Here is a 19,777-nt window from a genome sequence, read left to right as displayed (position 1 = left end):
TCAGTTACCCATGGTATGATTTTTCAAATTTGATGTAGCCCTCGTTACTTAGATATTAATATATGATTAGAGTTAGTCACTTTTATGAAAGTGTTATCTATTACATATTTATGATTTTATTTATAAGTAATGGCTGAATAAAGAACTTGTGTGTGTGTGTGTGTGTGTGTGTGTGTGCATTAAAGTGAAGTAAAGTGTGAGCCAAAATAAAATCTAAATTTGTATCCTAAATTACTTACATATGCTACCTTCCAATAAAATTTTAGAAGACATTCAGCACCACAATCTATCTCATCCAAATTAAAGCCAGATACCATAAAAGGAAATTTAAATCATGGCTTGCAATTTAAAAATTTTAAATTTTTTAGTGTCTTGAATCTTCTATGTTCTCATCTGTGAAATAGGATTAATAATCCTATTGTCATAATATTTGCCTGGAGTGAGATAAAACATTTAAAATAATAAAAAATAAAATAAAATAATGCCTAACTAAATAAACCCTAAATGATTAGCAGCTATTATCTATAATAATAACAGTAATGTGCTGTCAGGGGCAGTAAATGTTTTACTATATACTACAATATGGGAAATAAAGGAAATATTCAGTTTTCACTAAATTTATTTATAAAAACTAGTATGATAGGTTAGTTAAGGCAGATAATAAATTTTCCATATATATGTGTATTTTTTTGTAAGGGTTATCAGGGTTTGAACTCAATGGCACTTGACCACTGAGCCATATCCCCAGCCCTTTTTTTGTGTTTTATTTAGAGACAAGTTCTCAGAGTTACTTAGCACCTCACACTTTGCTGAGACTGGCTTTGAACTCTCGATCTTCCTGCCTCAGCCTCCTGAGCTGCTGGTATTACAGGTATGCGCCACTGTACCTCACAAACTATCCATAGATATTTTATATTAAATGCAGAGATGTAGGTCATTTTGGTCCTGTTTGAGATGGCTTCAAATGTAACTGTAATATATGTCATAAAATACAAGACAGATTCTTTTCTATAATCCTGCACAATTTAGATCTGTTAAAAACTTTTTATCAATTTACAAGTTCTATAAAATGAATATATAACTATAGTTCAGATACTCATTTGGTATCAAATCGCATTACAGACTCCTCAAAATTAAACATAAAACTTGTGTTTACTCTAATGGTATGTAGGAGTAGTAATATGCTGGCCATAATAAGCAAACAATTAGCACTAAATCTGTTTTGTTTTTATAATTTATATAATTTTTATAATTTGCATTTTAATTTTGTTTTGAGATGTAGAAAGAAAGAGAAGATGAAACACATGAACAGGCAGGAAAGTCCAATGTTTAACATATACTCTAATTTCAAATTTATGTTCCGGTAAATCCTCCAACACTGGAGAGTCTGTGATGAGGTAAGAGATATTCTTAAGAGGTAGTGATTCAAGACACTTGAGATGCCAGGTAGTTAGTAAAATATTTCTGGAAATCCAAGCTGGCAGAGGTTTATTGACCAGGAAACCTATCTATGGGCAATGTCTAAATATTGGCTAATCTTTTTGCCAATCTTTGTGAGAATGATGGGGATTATAGTAGTTATGGCCTGCATATTTGGAAAACGGGGATTCACCAAAGCAAGGTAAAGTGTACAAGGCAGAAATTAATAATTTAGGGGGTGTGTTACTTAGAACTGACCTAAGCTTATGCTTTAGTGTTGTGGTGTAGAGCTTTTAAAGTTTCAATCAAGAGATTGGTGAGAACCCCCAAAATGGGCCAATGGGTCCCAGGTCAACTGGAAGCAAGGAAGAGTGTGGTAGTTTTCTGTTTCCCAAATTATCACAAACTTAGTGGTTTTAAATAAGTCTTACTCATTAATTCCCAGTGCTGTGGATCAGGAGTCATGACTTAATTAGGTCCTCTGCTCAAAAGTCTTTCAACAGTGTGATCAGAGGGTTGGCTGGGCTATGTTTTCATCTGGAAATTTGATCAGGGAAGGATCCATTTCTAAATTCATTCAGGTTGTTGGAAGAACTCATTTCTTTGTGGCTGAATAACAGAGGGCCCAGGGTTCTAAAAGACTGTCAACTAGAGGCCACTATCAGAGCCCAATCACTGCGCTGAAGTTCCTACCATGCAGCTCTTTCTGTAGACAGTTTACAACAGCGATCTTTTTGCTCTTCAAGGTCATGAATAGCATCCTTCATACCTCAGTCTGATAAGACATCCTAAATAACATAACTGTAATCATGGGAGTGTTATAGCGTCACCATTTCCATGTTCTATAAGAATTGAGGAATAGATTCCACCAGTATTTAAGGGAAAGTAATCTGTACACAGTGGATGGAGTTCATAGAGCCTTCTCAGAATTTTCCTACCTTGGGGAGCAAGTCTAGTAATCTTCCCATGTTTAACAAATTTAAATGACTTACTGTTCTGGGTGTCAATTAATGGGATGTTGGAAAGGACAGCTATTTTGAGGTTCACTTGAGATTGATACTGTATTCAGGGCAGAATCATTTCTGAAACTGGACCATGTCTGAGCACAACTGAGAGAAGTTTGAGAAAGCTGAGGCAGGGAGAAATAATAAGAGGTGAAGGAACTATGGGAAAGGGTAAGCACTATTTCCTCAGTGGATGCTGATTTTTAGCATCTTGATATCAATTTAAGGATACTGACAATATAGACTTTTAAATCCCCTCACCTTCCACTGCCGCAGTCTATTTGACTCTTTGCTGACAGCTGTCCATGTGTCTCACTTTCATTGGAAATCTATAAAAACAATTACATGTCATTAACATTTAATGAAAAACAGAAATTAAAATGTTTTTCAAACTATCTCAGATGAACACAGGCCATAAACTATCCAGGCATATGCTGATGTTGTTCTATGCTTTGATATTTGTCAAAACTTTGGAATGAATTACAAACATTAAAATTTTAATTTAAGCAGCATCTTATGAGTAGAGTGATGTAGTGGAAAGGCAAGAAGGTGAATATTGTATATGCAGTATGTTTCGGTTGTGGCTAAATTTAACTATATATAACAGAAAATCCATTTGGCTTTCTTCTATTCCAAGTAGGTCCAGAGCTCTTCCTGTCTTCTAGTTCTGCCATTCTTAGAAGCCTGACTTATGGTCCTAAAGGCATCTGAAGTTTCTGTGCTAGTTCTATGGCTGCTGAATTCCAACTCTCACTTCTGAATTGTAGAAAGAATGAAAGAAAGAGGCAGGGAATGAGTAAGGAAGGGAGTATCCACTCAGTACCCAAAGTGCCATGGGGTTTTATTTTTTGAGGAGGCCACCTCTGGTAACAAGGAAAAATAGGATACAGATTTTACTGGCATATTGCTATCAAGAGGAAAATCAGGGTTATCTTAGTAAGAAAGAAAGAGAAAAAAATGTTAGTTATGTCAGTAACAGTCTCTTTCACCTGTTTGAAACTCTGATCTTGTAGAAGTCTAAGCCAAGGAAAAGATTTCCCACCAATCCACCCGTGTCTCTCTCTTTTTACAATTCTGTATTCTAAAGGTTGAGTTACAATGAAATGTAAGATTCATATTCAGAAGCAATGATTTTGTAATATTATTATTAATGCATTATATTAAATTATGTTTTATATTGAGACATCATTAACATCTGGATAGTGACTAAACCTATTTATTCCATCAGGTAGCAGCTTTTAGAGGACTGATTTCTCATTGAAGAGAATGTATTATCTTCATTAGGTACTTTCCTAATACTTTATATTCAGTGTATTTTGCAATTACTTTTTGGTGCTTTTCGATAATATATAGTCAGTGACTATGGTAGAATTTGGATAGGAACTCAATTTTTGCCATCTACTCTTATATTCAATTCCCAGGCCATGATTCCTCACCATGAAATTTTAATGGTAAATTCTTCACATAGAAATTGTTGATGCTTTAAGTAAAAGGCATTTTTTTTTTAATACTAGATGCTTGGACAAAAACTTAGTATATAGTGATATATATATAGTTAGCCGTGGTATTTTTAACAATGAAATATTTAAAATTTCCAAATAATTATATAGGATTCCCTGCATTTATATATTATATAAAAACAGTATGCTTTGTTTAACAATTTCCTTCCAATTTAATATAGGTCTGCATATAGGTCTTATTGTTTTGACATAATTTCTTCAGACTTTTCTCATGGTCAATTTTAGTAAAAATTTCAAATCATGGATTAGCATGTTAAACAAAAAATTATATTTGTTGTGTTTTATTCATTTTTTTCTTTCAACTACTTAGTGAGGTAAAGAAGCCATTTCTTTAAGGTAATGAACGTTCTGGTGTAAAATTAATATTTATTCAATGTGCTTCAAGTATGGTTACTCAATGAATAATGAATCCCTCTATATTTGCTTTTGTACCTGATATGTTTCTGTTTTACTTGCAAGTATAACATGAAATAATTATTAAATGTTGAGCAGAAATCAAGATATAGCATGTCTAAAGCTTCCTTGATTTATAGTCTAGATACTTCATCACAAAGGAATTGAGGTTAATTTGGCATACCTAGTTGGCAGCAAACTTGTGCTAGCTTCCGGTTGATTTCTTTTCATTTCCCTAAGTACTTGCAAACCATCTGCATAACAAACTTCAATCAAATTTCAAGCCTCACACCTTTATAGATGTCTCCTGGACTTGTAATTCCCTCCCTCAGGCATTATTGCTGTCTCTTGGGCATCTCTATCTGCTTGTTTCTCCAGCATTTCAAACATATGCAGTGAAATAAAAAGGATGTCTACGCCATGTTCCCCTTCTGCCCAATTACTTACAGTACTCTCTCTTTTAGTTAATGACATTATCATCTTCCCATTCTCCCCCAATCAAATTTTTGGAGTATTCTCTTTGTCCACTACCAATTAGTTTCTATTTATTTATTTATTTATTTATTTATTTATTTATTTATTTATGAATGACAGTGGAATGCATTAAAATTCTTATTACACATATAGAGCACAATTTTTCATATCACTGGTCGTATACAAAGTATATTCACACCAATTCATGTCTTTGTACATGTACTTTGGATAATAATGATCATCACATTCCACCATCATTTCTAATCCCATGCCCCCTCCCTTCCTCTCTAACCCCTCTACCCTATCTAGAGTTCATTTATTCCTCCCATGCTCCCTCTCCCTAGCTCACTATTAATCAGCCTCCTTATATCAAAGAAAAAATTTGGCGTTTGTTTTTCTGTGATTGGCTAACTTCACTTAGCATTACCTTCTCTAACTCCATCCATTTACCTGCAAATGCCATGATTTTACTCTCTTTTATTGCTGAGTAATATTCCATTGTGTATATATGCCACATTTTTTTTATCCATTCATCTATTGAAGGGCATCTAGGTTGGTTCCACAGTTTAGCTATTGTGAATTGTGCTGCTATAAACATTGATGTGGCTGTGTCCCTGTAGTATGCTGTTTTTAAGTCCTTTGGGTATAGACCGAGGAGAGGACTATCAATTAGTTTCTAATAATCTGTTTTATCTTTCCCCTTTCCCTGATCCCACAGTCATTATCTCAATGCAGGTATCTATTCCCCTTTTCTTGGAATATTAGAGCTGATTTCTAACTGCTCTCCCTGCCTAGAGTTCTTTTTTTTTTCTAATCAATCTTATACCTATCTGTCAGATAAATTTTCCTGTGTCAAAGCACATGTTACTATTCAAAAACCATCATAACTCTCCATTAGACATGGATAGAATCCAGACTCAGCCTGTTGTTCAGAAACTAGGGTGGATATAGACTTCCTTGCCAGCCTTATCTCTTATAGCACCCCCTTGTGCATGCCGTATACTCTGTATCTACACATGCTTTGCACTCATTCTCCCACCCCCATTTCTGATCATTCAATAAAGGACAGTGTAAATGTATGTGAAGCTTTTCCTGTTTCCACTTTTGAAAATGGTTTGTCTTCTGAATGATTCTGACACTTACACATACCTCAATCATGGCACAGGGGCTTAGAAAGTCACCATTAGCTTTTGGAGACAAAGAACCTCACCTTATTAACCTTTGCATTTCCCACATTGTGTCATCCTGGGACTGCACCCTTCATCTTTTTTCCCTGTTTTGTATCCTTAATTGGAAACTCATTCTTAATGGTCCGACTGGGCTGACTTTGTCTTCCTTTCACAATTCTGTACTTTGTGTCTACACTATCAGCCTCATGAGTCCCTACACTGTGCTGCTGCCCTGGTGTTTGGGCTGTTCCTGCTGTAAACAAATTTCTTTCTGTCATACACTGCTGCTTCCTCCTTTCTTCTCCTCTCCCTTTTCCTTTTCTTTCCTCCATATCTTTTGAAAAATTTACTCAAGAAATTACTTTCTAGACTTTGAGACTGTATTTTTTTTTTACCATTGAATTGGAATTCATATAATAAAATTTACAACTTTAAAATGAACAATTCTGTGTCACTTAGTATTCTTAGTGTGCACCTCTATCTCTATCTGGTTTTTAAATATTCTCATCACCCCAAGAAGAAACATCTTTGCTCGTCAGCAATTATCTCCCATTCCCCTTTTCTACCAGCCCCTGGAAAATAACCAATCTCTATGGATTTACCTATTCTGGGTATTTCATATGAAATGTAGTATTACAATTTATGACTTTTATGTCTGGCTTATTTCACTTAGCATGAGTTAATTTATCAGAACTTCATGACTTTTTGTGGACTAATAATATTTCACAGCATTCATATATCACATTTTAGTTGTAAATTGATCCATTGATGGACACTGGGTTTTTTTTTTTTTTTTTTTACACTTTTGGTTATTGCCAATATTGCTGCTATAAAACAGGCATTTCCAAGGATATGTTTGAGCCTCTGTTTTCATTTCTTTTGTATATATACCTAGGAAAAAAATTGTTAGATAATTGACCTAACACTCATTCAAAGGCTTCCCTCTTTCTTTCTCCCTGCTCCACTCTTTCCTCCTCAATCAGTCATATGCTTAGTCCTCCACACCTTCTCATGAAGTCTTAATTATAACCAAGGTCACATTTAGTCTTCTATGTCAGAACGTCTGCTCTTACCCAAAGGTAATTAAAGACCTAAATACTAGACTTAATTTCCCTTCCCCTTATTTTCCCCAGAGACTTGATAGACTCCTCTCTACTATGGTTCTTCTCTGCATCATGTTTATTGTTTTCTCTTGTGTCTGATTTTATCTCAGTTTAACAACTTTATCCATGAGGCAAGGCTGCTAAACATTACCTTCCTTATTTTTGTAGGCTTGTGCTCTGGCCCTGCCAAGAGCTGATCATTCCAACATTATTAGTCATTACCCAGAAAACTACTCTATTCTTTTTCTACTCTATTCTTTTTCATCCAGCTATTTACTTGTATATGATCTTTTCTTTTTTCTAAGGAAAAAAAATACTTGGGAAAACAAACAATCTTTCTATATGCCAGAGTTTTACAAGTCTACTGTGAAATAGTTTTGTTTTTTATGAATTTATCATTCTTAGAGGGTCAGTCATCAGAAATGGTAGGATCTGCAGTGTACTTGGGACATTTTATCCCAGGAAGGAGCATAGCACCTGATTAAGATGAAAGCCCCTCTGTGGTTCCTCAGAAGGGGAACACCCATCACCATCACATGAGCTCTCATTTGCTAGGGTCTCTATAGCCACCTTGGCTTACCGCTGCTCCTCCAGACTGATTTGAGCCTCTATTACTAGAAACTCATTTCAGTGCAAGAGTTCTTGATTTTCCCTTTTTTGTGAACTTCTTTTCCAGATTAAACTCACGATACTGGTTTTGTTTGCCCTCACCCATAAGACATCTTCCTTTCTGCGTCCTCTGAATTTTTTCCCTTTCTATTCTCTTTATGACTCCTTCCTATTCTCTCATAAGCTAGAAGGGAGGGAGGACTTCCTTCTATCCTTTCATTTTTACATTCAGTAATATTTAGGAACCTCTATATAAAGGAAGTCTTCTAGGTACTTGGGACATGGCAGTTAATAAGGCAATGTCCTGTTTTCATGGTTTTACTACCTAGTGAATGGATATAGATAGAGAAAAATGAATAAGTTTATACTGAAAATCTGAATGTTTGAAATTTGAAAACTTCAAAGTCCAATGTGATACTGTAAGTGGAAAATTCTATACCATGAAAATTTTTTCATGTATAAAATTATTTAAATTATTCAAAATATTGTATAAAATTACCTGCAGGCTATGTGTATAAGGTGTGTATGAAACAAATTTCTTGTTAACACTGGATTGTATCCTCAGAATATTTTATTTTATGTAAATATTCAAAAAATAAGAAATACTTATGGTCCCAAATATTTCAGATAAGAAATACTCAATATGTACTGGGTAATTTAATAATTGGAGATAAGTGACTTAAGGAATAGTACTTAGGTTTAGGAGAGAGACAAGATATCGTTGTTTTAAATCTGGAGGGCATAGGAAGTGGTTATCATAAGATGACACTTGAAAACAATATCGAGGGCCTAATGAAATGGTCCTGGTAGGAAACAATGATGTCTCAGACTACAGTCAGCGATGGACATGTGAGTTTCCCATGCTGCACTCTTCTAGCTAGCAAGTCACTTTGCATTAGAAAACACAAACCCCTGCTATTTTCAAGAAGTAGCCAATTCAGTACATATCCTACTGTTTATGTAAGGTGTTTTTGGTTTTCATTCTTCCTTGTCTCAAGTGGAAATTCAATTTATTTTGATATGACCTGTATTTTCCTATTAAAAATGTAGCTTTTACACATTTAGCTCATCTCAAACTTGAATATGGAGAAACATCACTACTAGAGACTTTTTAAAGATAGAGATCAAATAAAGACCCTTGGAGAGTCACCTGCAGGTGTCCTAGACTGCATTTTGAAAAACACTGCTTTTCACATTGTACTTAAACAAACTAATGATAGACATTACTGAAAGAGATTTTTTGCAAATTCATCCCATGATTTGCTTATAACCCATGTTTTTTGGTAGTTTCAACTTACTTTGTAGCTTATCCATTAGCTTTTTATAATGGAGGCCTTGGCTTGGAAAATATTAAGGATATTTAATTCATTTGTCATGCTGATTAATTTTTGCTAAGAACAGAATTAAGGGAGTTAGTAAATTGGTTATTAATAAATTTTCTTCAAAGCATTTAAATTATAAACAGCAGTTTGTCATTTGTACGATTAGACATCTGTTTTATAATCAATCATACTGTTTTCATTCCTTTTTCATGTGAACACATCTCTGTGTGTCCAAAGTGGTGATGAGCAGTGGTTCCATTATCTATTTCTGTGTAATGAGCTATGCTGAAACTTAGTGTGTTAGTCAGATTTTCATTTGTTGTGAAAATACCTGAGAAAATCAACATAGAGGAGGAAAGATTTATTATGGCTCATGGTTTCAGAGGTTTCAGTCCGTCATTAGCCAGCTCCATTGCTTTGGGCCTGAGGCAAGGCAGAACATCATGGAGGAAGGGTATGGAAGAGGAAAGCTGCTCACTACATAGCAGCCAGAAAGGAATGAGAGAGAAAGGAGCCGGAAAAGGAGAAAGGAAAGGATAAAAGAAAGAAGAAGGTGCCAGGGACAAGAAATACCCTTCTCCAGTGATCTACTTCCTCCAACCATGCGCCACCTACAATTTCTACCACCTCCCAGTGGTTGATTCAGCTGTCAATGGATTAATGCACCTATATGGACAGAGATCTCTCATGATTTACTCACTTCCCCAAAGCTCCACCTCCAAATATTGCCCCATTGGGGATAAGCCTTCAATACATGAGACTTTAGCAGACTTTCCAGATCCAAACCATGACACTTAATGATATAAAATAACTATTTTAATTTGCTCACAATCATTAATAAGTCAAGACTTTAGAATGGGCTTAGCTGAGTGGTCTGTGTCTCATTCTAGTGGCATCAGCTGGAATAGCTGGCCTGGAAGATGTGCGTGTGTGTGTGTGTGTGTGTATGTGTGTGTGTGTGTGTGTGCCTTTTCATTTATCTTCCCAAGTGGCATTTAATTATCCAGGACCTGTGAATGTGACCTGGGTTTCTTATCATTAGTAATCTCACAAAATCACACTTTTTATATAAGGGGTCTTTTCCAAATGGCAAAATCAAAAGCTACCAGTCTAGTAAGTGCCAGGCCCAATATAATTGGTAAGAGTACTCACAGGTACACCAACCAGATTCAAGCAGATGAAGAAATAAACTCCATCTCTTGTTGTGGAGAAAGGTGGTAATGATGATATTATACTACAAAAGAACAAGTGGGTTGGGAGGGATTGAAGAAAGAAGGAAGGAAGGAGAGAAAGAAAGAAAGGGAGCGAATAGGAAAGAACAAGGGAGGAAGGGAAGGAAGAAAGGAAGGAAGGAAATAAAAAGAAAAGAAAATAGTATAGAAGTTGGAGCAAAACAAGTTTAGAATCAGGCATAGAAGTCACTGTGACCATTCAGGATATAGACAATCAGAACCTATTCCTTGATGAGGGCAATGAAAATGGAAAGGAGAAGAGGGATTCAAGAAAGGATGAATTCAGCAACTAATTAGATATTGTTAGAAAAATCAGGGTGCTGCAATAACTCAGATATATGCTAAAAAGTTACTTGGCAAGGCAAACTTGACTTTTGCAGAAGGTATACTAAAAAAAAAAAGAAATCTGGCAAGCAAGAACACTGGGCAGGAAGTCTGTCCACATTTTTATCCCTAATACAGCCCTGTCCCCTTGCTCTGGTAGGAGTTGTTTAGGGTTACAATCTACAGGATTGACTAATTTAAAATTGGGGAGGGGAAAAGGAAGGACTATAGTTATGACTGGATCACCTACTACACTATAGGCATTTTGATTGGAAGCCTGAAAACAAAGGGGGTGTTGTTGGGGAGCTCAAAATGGCTACATATTAACCACATAATTTTATAACTTATTAGCTCCACCCAACTACACACTGAAATTTAGCTTGTAGATTACAGGAAACAGATTTTTGTTACATATTAGGAAACTCCGACTACGGGTTTAATTTTACAGAAAGGAAAACATTCATCTTACAATATGAGGGTGGTGAAGTGAAGAAAAAGTCTAATTATGAGTAAGTTAATAGTTAAATCTGGGAAATAGGATCTTCCCCAAAATCAAGAAGCCAAGATATGATAGTCATTTGCGGGAACTGAAGATAAGCTGGTGTTTTGACTGCATCCTCTTCATATGATAAGGGGACACCCTGGTGGGGAAGAAACACCCTGTTGACCACTGAGAATCAGGTCTGCATGTCAGGAGAAAGGTTAGGGCTAGAAACAGGGAGGTGGTAGATATTGGCAGCATAGTAGGAGTCAAAGCTGTGGCAGTGGGTGAGTTTCACTGGGGAAAGTATACAAAGAGGGCAGAGAAGTAGAAAAGCTAGAACCTCATTCTGGAATAGCTACATTCAGGGAAAGCATAATGACAAGTCAGCAAAAACTTGAGTATATTCAGAATGCTAGGAAGAGAAGTCACCAGAAAAGATTTCTAGCAGGAAGTGATCACCAAGGGTGAATATTGCAGAGGAAAGGAAGACTGAAGACAGGCCATGGGAGTGTTGGTGATTTTTAAGAAAGTGATTCTGTTGTATAGTGAATACTGAAGCCAGCAGAGTTTAAGGAATGAATTTGTGGTCAGGAACTGGAACAATTTATAATGCAGTGTTATTTTGTTAAGAAAATTCATATTTTAGTGGGACTTTTAAATGGCATTGAAAGATGGGAGGAAATCAAGAAAATACTGCTCATTTAACTAAAATCCACTTCTTTGTGATCTATCATATGTATAATTTAAAGTAATAGTCCACCATTCTTCTTTTGTCTAATACTGCAGATGTCTCTACCAGAGGATTTCATTTTAATTGAGTTCATCTCAGTATATAGAAAAGCTCCTTTAAAGTTCAGGTCTGCATCAATAAATGAAACATAACAGCAACCATGTATTATTTATATTGTGGGGAGATTTTCTAAGAAATAAATTTATGGGGACAATACTTTTGTGATCATTTTTATATTTGTTATAAACCAGTATCACAAGCTAACCAAATATAATTTTTTTAAAGGCCTAACTCCTAGTTCAACATCATTAACAGTTAATAATGGGATTAGATATAATTCAGCTCTTTTTAACCCCTTATTTTCTTATTTGTTATTACTATTGAGTAGTCCCTCAGGCTTTATCTGAACCTGACTTTCCTGGGAGCTGTCATGTAGGAGTTAGTATGTAGTAGGGCACTATGCTGCACTTTGCAAACTACACCATTTAATTCTTGTGGCAACCTTGCAGAGTTGATAGTATTATTCCTATTTGAGAATGAGCAAAGTAAGACCAAAGAAGTAAAGTGACTTACCAACAATAATACTAACATTAGTTTTCAGGGTCTAGATCCCAACTTTGGTTTCTAACTTTAAGGTCTGTGCTCTCTGCCCTCTGAGACTCGTGTTCACTGCAATTCTTTTCCTTGGAGTATCAGTATATCAGAGTGTTCCAGAAACATGGGTGCTATGCTGTTGATGCTGAATCAACAGGACTTTGATAACTAGAAATGATGCTCTCTTTGACTGATGAATTTGTCTAGACTGAAATAACAAGTTAAAATTTCTTTAAAGAAATGAAACTGACGTCTTTTCAGGTTTAAGAAGGCATAAGAAAGAAAAATTGGAAAATGTTAAACTATTGGAAGGAAAAGAAAAACTCTTTGGAACTGTAATTTCAAGTGCCCGTTTGTACTGGATAAAGTGGGCTAAATAAAGTCAAAGATTTTTATGAAAAGACTTTTCCCAAGACAGGGCAGGTTCTGTTCCTGGTGTTCTGTGAGCATTTTATTCCATTTCACATTCTAGGGAAGCTGATTGATGACAATTTCTTAACACTGGGAGCCCAACACAGAGTATGCATGAGGACATGAGTGAAATATGTGAAACCTTCATCATTAGCCCAAATCTCTCTTTCTTCCACAAGGTGGTGGGTGCTTCCATTCAGCCATAGGGCCCCAAAGGCTAAGTGCTCTTTATGCTGCAGGTGGAAGCCCTGGCACTTAAGAATTGTCCCTGACTTTATAAAGCATCAAGAATTGCAGCAGTCAACCCCAGCCTTTTGCCCTACCAAGATCCATCTAAATATATCACACAACAGAAACGTTTCATAAAACATTAAGAGAATTTACAAATCACAGCCAGTGCTAGATTGTCTGAGTCAGTGGAGTAAAATTGTGTTTAATCTGTAGTAGTGGATAATGTTTAGATTATTTGTCACTTTCCTTTGAAAATTCAGTTTGCTTCTGTTATCATATTTTCCTTAGGCTACTGTTAAAATTATCAACCTTTTCTCTGACATACACATGACACACATAGAGAAAAGAGATATGATTTAAAAGTATTCAATCAACTTTAGGAAATATCAGCTTGAAATGTAAGTTTTCTGTAGATAAACTACACACAGATAGTCCATAGTTAGCCATGAGGAATTTCTTCTGGTTCAGAGTACTTGTACACCAGTATTTATCTTGCTGATATTATATCATCTTTGACAGAGATTACCCATAATTTTATATGTTTATACCTTAAATATTCTGTTATTATTATCTTTCAGACAATAACTGTTTTGCACATTCAGAATCAAAAGACTAAATGTTATTTACCCTTAGCAATTTGTGTATCTCATACAGAGCATCTCAGCCCTGGCTTTGTGCCAGCATGTTTATTGATTGCATGTTGAACAATCCTCAATAGATTTCTTTAAATTAACTACTGTAATCAAAGTACAAAGGCAGATAACTATTATTTGTGAGAACTGAAAATTGAAAAAAAAAGAAAATCACACAAGCAGGAGAGAACTTACTAAGCTGAAATGACTCTGTTAACAATTCAACCTAACACTTCAACAATGAGATCTATATATCTGGGAACTTAGTATCACTATTCAGACTGACATTACACCAATACACTTTTAACATGATCTCATTAACATTACCTTGTTGGCTGTTCAAACTGTTCTTTACAAACAAGATGATTTCTCAGCAGGGCAACTAGAGAGCCTGCTTGTTTTTACCTGTGAAATGTTCCCTGGGGGTGTCTGTCTTTAGCATTCTTGCTTTCTTCTTCTTCACTCATTTGTATTCCCATGAGTGCAGCTGATATCTCTCAGTCTGTTAGGTTCTACTTCACACTCTTGCCCAAACGTTCAACTGCATGTAGAATATCTTCCCCTGACAGAAGTTAGGAATCTTAGAATGAATAACCCAAAGCTGAACTCCTTTTTCCCAGATCTGCTCCTTGTACTGTGATCCCTTGTTATTAATGGCAATACCATCTTTCCAGGTAGGTCATTCATGTCTACTCATTGTTCTTTTCTCAGCTCCCATGTCCAGTCAGTTGCCAGATTCTATTTAATCTATATCCATGTAGTCTAGTTTCATTTATTTCCTCAGTCCACAAACATTTTTTAGTTTCTTTCTACTTTTATGCCATTTCTTTGAAAAATGAAACAGTGCTCACTTGAATAAGCTCACAGCTAATAAGACAGAGAACAGAGTGGACCGTCATCACTCTACAGTATGACAATTGTTAATGATAAATATGTGTATATAGGCTGTTGAATAGGAATGGGGACATGGAAGTCTTTAAGGAGGGCATGGCATGTAAACTATGTCTGAAAAGATGAAGAAGCCTTATCTGGGAAAAATCAGAAGAAAGGCCAAAAACACAGTGTGTGTAAATGTCCAGAGGTATGAGTGAGTGAGCATGGTCTTTGCAAGACCGGTACTAGTTGAGGAGGGCTGAGATAAAAGACAGAGGCACATGTATAAAGGGCCATGTGTACCATGCTAGGAAGTTTGAATTTCATTCTGAAAGTATTCTTTTTATTATTAATTTTTTCTCTTTTGCAGGACACTATCTTTTGTCAACATCATTGCAAAAAAATCTCCTGATTGCCGTCTCGTTTACCACTCTCTTGCCTGTGTTTTTTCCTTAGGTTGCAGTTAGAAGTGGCTTCCATTCTTCCTAATTCTTCCTGATTCTTCAGTGGCCTGTGTTTCTCACCAGAATATTCTCATTTCCTGTAACCTTCACTTCTCTGCCTCTGACAAACATCCCTTGGATCAAGCCTGTGACAACTGTCTTCCCTTAAACCAGTCCTGTCTTACATGGACTCCTTAAGCCAGAGTCCATGTGCCACATATCTCGGTAGATTTTGAACACTTTTCTCTGTGTTTCGTACATGGACTTATCAACCTTTTCTCTGACATACACATGACACACATAGAGAAAAGAGACATGATTTAAAAGTATTCAATCAACTTGAGGAAATATCAGCTTGAAATGTAAAAGTTTTCTGAAGATAAACTACACACAGATAGTCCATAGTTAGCCATGAGGAATTTCTTTTGGTAGGCCTTTGCCCATTCATTGTATTGAGTAATAGAAGTGTACTTTATAATCTTATCACATTTCTTTATTTTCTAGGGTCTTTTATGCATGTGGATATAAGCATGCTGCTGTAATAAGCACTGGCTTTCTTGTTGCTGCCAGCAAATGTTTCTTACAGCCCAGTGGCTTGTAACATGCTCTGGTGCCACAAATCAGTAGCAGTTCCCAAACAGAGTGACATGGCTGTATACAAACCCTAATGTGCAATGCTTGTTTTTTTCCTGTAGAAAATGAAAGACCTCACTTTTCCCTAGGGTAAAACGGGCTTAGAGAGCATTGATGCAGGGCCCATTGCCAAACATTACAATTTCCAGGGCTCTACACTTCATTTCACTGACAGGTATCGTGAACAGGGCTTTCAATAAGAGCCAGTAGTAGGATTTGAGTACTAGCTCTAACTGTTTGGGGACTGTGAGTAGTATTTCTGAGCCTCAGTTTTCTTACCTATAAAAATAGGAATTAGACTTAATTACTAATATCCTTATAGACATTATTCTTTCACCAGTATGTTGATAGCAGCACACCAATCAAGTATCTTGGTTGCTAACAACACAAACCATTCTGATTTTTTTTCATTTTCCTCCTGACTAATTTAAACAGAAAAGATGCCATGGGAAGGATATTGAATAGCTTACACAGAATAGGTAGGATGAAAACCAGGCTTGGCAGAATTAGCAACAGAGGACACACTTATGCTACTCCACAGGAACAGGGTGGTAAGAATAGCAGTTGGTGTCTCTGCCAGTAAATCTTAATGGCACTCATATCTCTGCCAGTAAAGTTGCATCTTTGTGTCACTTCCTTTACTTTCATATTTCCAGATGTGGGTGTCCGACTGGCTCAGCCTGGGTCTGTTGCTCCTCTAGCTGCTGGGGTTGGAGAGAAGGACTAATGAACCATTTGGCTTGGGGAGTAGGCAGTAGAAGAGCATGATGACTGTCATAGAGACTCGCGTGGACATGCAAGCATCACCAAGACTGGTGCCATTGGGTGTGCCATGCCCAGGCCTGTCAGGATCATAATGAAGTATATTTGGCTTCACCAGCATCACCATATGTACCTGTGAAACTTCAAGCCCTGATAAATTACTTTCTTCCAGAAAATCCAGTTTTCCTAGCGTTTACCCACTCTTTCAATTTACCTTCTGTTTTACTTTATTTTTTCTTTAATAACACTATTCCATGGAATTTGGGGGGACTTCTGATGGAAAATAAGAATTGCAGTTGTAGCTCTGACCACTTGAAGTTGTCATTCTAGTATGAGAAGAAAGGCAGAATGGAGTGAATCACTGATTCTAACTCTTCATTTATCAGTGCTTATATAGTAATTGATTGGGATCAGGAATTATTTCCAATCACAAACAACTTAGAGCAGATCTTATATATTAAGATAGGAAGGATATTTAGGAAAGATCTTTTAAAGGGAATCTTATTACCTAAGCCTTCCAGTAATACATGTTTTTCTTGTTAGACTAAGTTAAATATTCAGAAAATTACATGTAAGACTATATCATCTTAGTCTCTTGCAGAACAATATTTATCAGATTGCTAGTAACCTTAATTCTGCTTCTGCTTTTTAGGGAAACCTGCTATGGATGTTATACATTGGGACCCATAGAGTATCTGGTGCTATACCTTGTATCAGAAATTAAATCAGAGAAAAACATAGCTTCCTAGCTGGGTGCGGTGGTGCATGCCTGTAATCCCAGCAGCTTGTGAGGCTGAAGCAGGTGGATCATGAACTCAAAGCCAGCCTCAGCAAAAGCGAGGTGCTGAGCAACTCAGTGAGACCCTGTCTCTAAATAAAATACAAAAAGGGCTGAGAATGTGGCTCAGTGGCTTAGTGCCCCTGAGTTCAATCCAGGTATCCCCCTGAAAAAAAAAAGGTAGCTTTCCTTTTAAAAAATGAAAGTTTCTTGCTTTTATAAGAGAACTGTGAAGTTAGCATATTTTTCCTCTTCAAACGGCTCTCAGATAGCTAAGTACCAGGTATGTTATAGCAACTATTTAGGGTCGTAAATTGCCACTTTTATTTATCTTCTCTTAGTTCTGATTATTTCTTTTATAAGCCTTCTCACTTTCATTTTGAAAAGGATGAAAGAGAAAAGGGAAGTAGGAAGAGATGGCTGGACAAAAACTGGATGCCAGATGATCACCTAAAATGCATAGGTGACCTCAGTGAAGGAATAGCTGCATCCATCACAGTAGCATGGCAGGCACTGGATATCATCATCCCAAATCCTCCTTTTCCAATGGTAGTCTCTCCCATCTCAGTGGCCGCCTGCCCTGTTGGTCTAAATATTGTTTAAGACAGTATCAACAACAATAAAGACTTTATACCTCTCTCCTCCTTGGTTTATGTGCAGTTTTATTTCCTACATAAAAAAAATAGCAGGTGGGGCATCAACTACTAGAGAACACAATGAGACATTGGTCAGTAATGTCATCCACCCACTGTGGATTATTGGGAATGCTGTGAGTTGCTAACTATCCAAATTATATTCAAGCATTTCATCACCTGCTTAATCAAGCTGCAAAATAAGGAGCTAGACCACTTCAACTCTAGTGATTTGATTATGTGGTGAAGAGACGGGTGCATAAACATTAATCCTGGGAAATTAATTCATGAAAATTAGCTGAAGATACCCCTAGAGGCCTGTTTGGTATCTATTTTTGCATAAAATGTTGAACTGACTACTTACTGAGGGTGTCTTGGGGGACTGGAATGATTATTCATGATTCTGTAGTTATCTGGAGAGAATCATGAAGAGGCCATGAAGTGACCTGAAAATGCATTCTGATTAAAGCTAAGTCTTGAACAGGAAAATTGCTTTGAAATGATTAAAGTTAAAATTGTTGGTAATGAAGGAAAACACTTGTCCTAGAATGAGGCCTTTGAAAGAGAGATCATTTTGAACCTTTTGTAAAGCATATGGCTTTACTTTTCAGTGGCAGAATTTTACTTTGTAACAAACTATCATGTTATCTGAACTTGGATATCCAGTGGAGGATCAGGAGAAATGTTCATGGTAAAAATCTGGCAGGAGATGTCATGGGTGGAGATCTGCCCTCAGGAGATGGAAGTCTCTGGCAGCCCTTGGAATGAGCTTAGAAGAATCTGATCAGTGCAGCCTTCCCAAGTCTTGCCACACCCTCTGCTCCCAGGGCCCTGGGCTCCTCGGGATGGCCAGCAAGCCAGATTTATTTTAATGTTTTGTTTAAACATCTGTCTTTCCCACCAGATCATGAGTTCCTAGAGAACAGGGATCATGTTTATTGTTTTCTATGTATTTCCCACATCTAGCAGGGTGCTGTCCCTTCTAAGCCCCTAATTCTGATTACATTGATTCTCAATGTTGTATATTTGCTGTTGCATATATTTAATGTTGTACCTAAAACCTCAAGACATAGATGTATTATAGAATCCCAATTTTCCAACTGTTGGAAATGTGATATGAGTGTCTGTCTGTAACAATGTCTGTACCATAATATTAGGTAATACTCCCAGCTGAGTGTGGGGCAGATCTGTAATCAAGCACCTTAATGCTTCTGCAGCAAAAATGATAAACAGACACACTGTGTGGAGAAATGAGGACCGTCATTCATAACAGCTCAGGTGGGGTCAGGTCTTGCTACCAGGTTACAAAATGTGTTTATGTGAGCTCTTTGGATTTTGGAGTTGCCAGTTAGGTTCTGTAGGCCTGTTACATTCCTTCAGGAAGAAGCTCCCATCTAAGGGAAATACTCATCCATGCAAGGCCCCTTGTGCTTGGTAGTTCAGGGAGGAGAAAGAGATTGTGTTTTCCTGCATGTGAACTGTTCACAGAACTGACACTGCTGCTAGGGTCCCTCAGGAGGATGGTGGTACCAGAGAGGGCAGTGGAAGTAGTTAATTCCTGGCAAAGAAAGCTTCCACATTGTGCCACCACTGTCTCTGCACTTTTCCTCATCTGCTGCTCCTTCCTCTTTGTTCTAACCTATTTTTCCATTTTTCTAATTCTCCCTTCTCTCTTCTTCATTTCTATCCATCTATCTTTAATTTTTTTTTCTTACCAAAAGTTAGATCTTAGGAGTTTGATGCTTTCTTTTCCTTCTGTACATCTCACCTCATGCACCTGAAGAACAGAAGCTTTGCTCCTATTTGCTTTTCTTTGAGTAGACAGATACAAGTCAGTCTAGGATGGAAGCATTCTTTGTACGTGTCTTTGTTAGGAGTGGTGTTTATCTGTTCAGTGCTGTGCAGATAAGCACTTCAAGAATGTGGAAATGCATGGTAGTCTAATATTTTCCCTTTGTGAACCTTGCCTGCTATTATCAAAATATGTTGATGAAAAATTGAAATC

General features: G+C 36.7%; 1 protein-coding gene across 1 annotated transcript in view; it reads left to right on the top strand.

The window, feature by feature from the left end:
* The window catches only part of Immp2l (inner mitochondrial membrane peptidase subunit 2), an 877,042-nt gene that overhangs the window by 848,379 nt on the left and 8,886 nt on the right, over window positions 1-19,777 (top strand). The window lies entirely within an intron of this gene.

This window comes from Marmota flaviventris, chromosome 1 (assembly GCF_047511675.1).
Source record: "Marmota flaviventris isolate mMarFla1 chromosome 1, mMarFla1.hap1, whole genome shotgun sequence".
Classification (NCBI taxonomy): Eukaryota; Metazoa; Chordata; class Mammalia; order Rodentia; family Sciuridae; genus Marmota; species Marmota flaviventris.
This window is presented reverse-complemented; position numbering and strand designations above follow the sequence as displayed.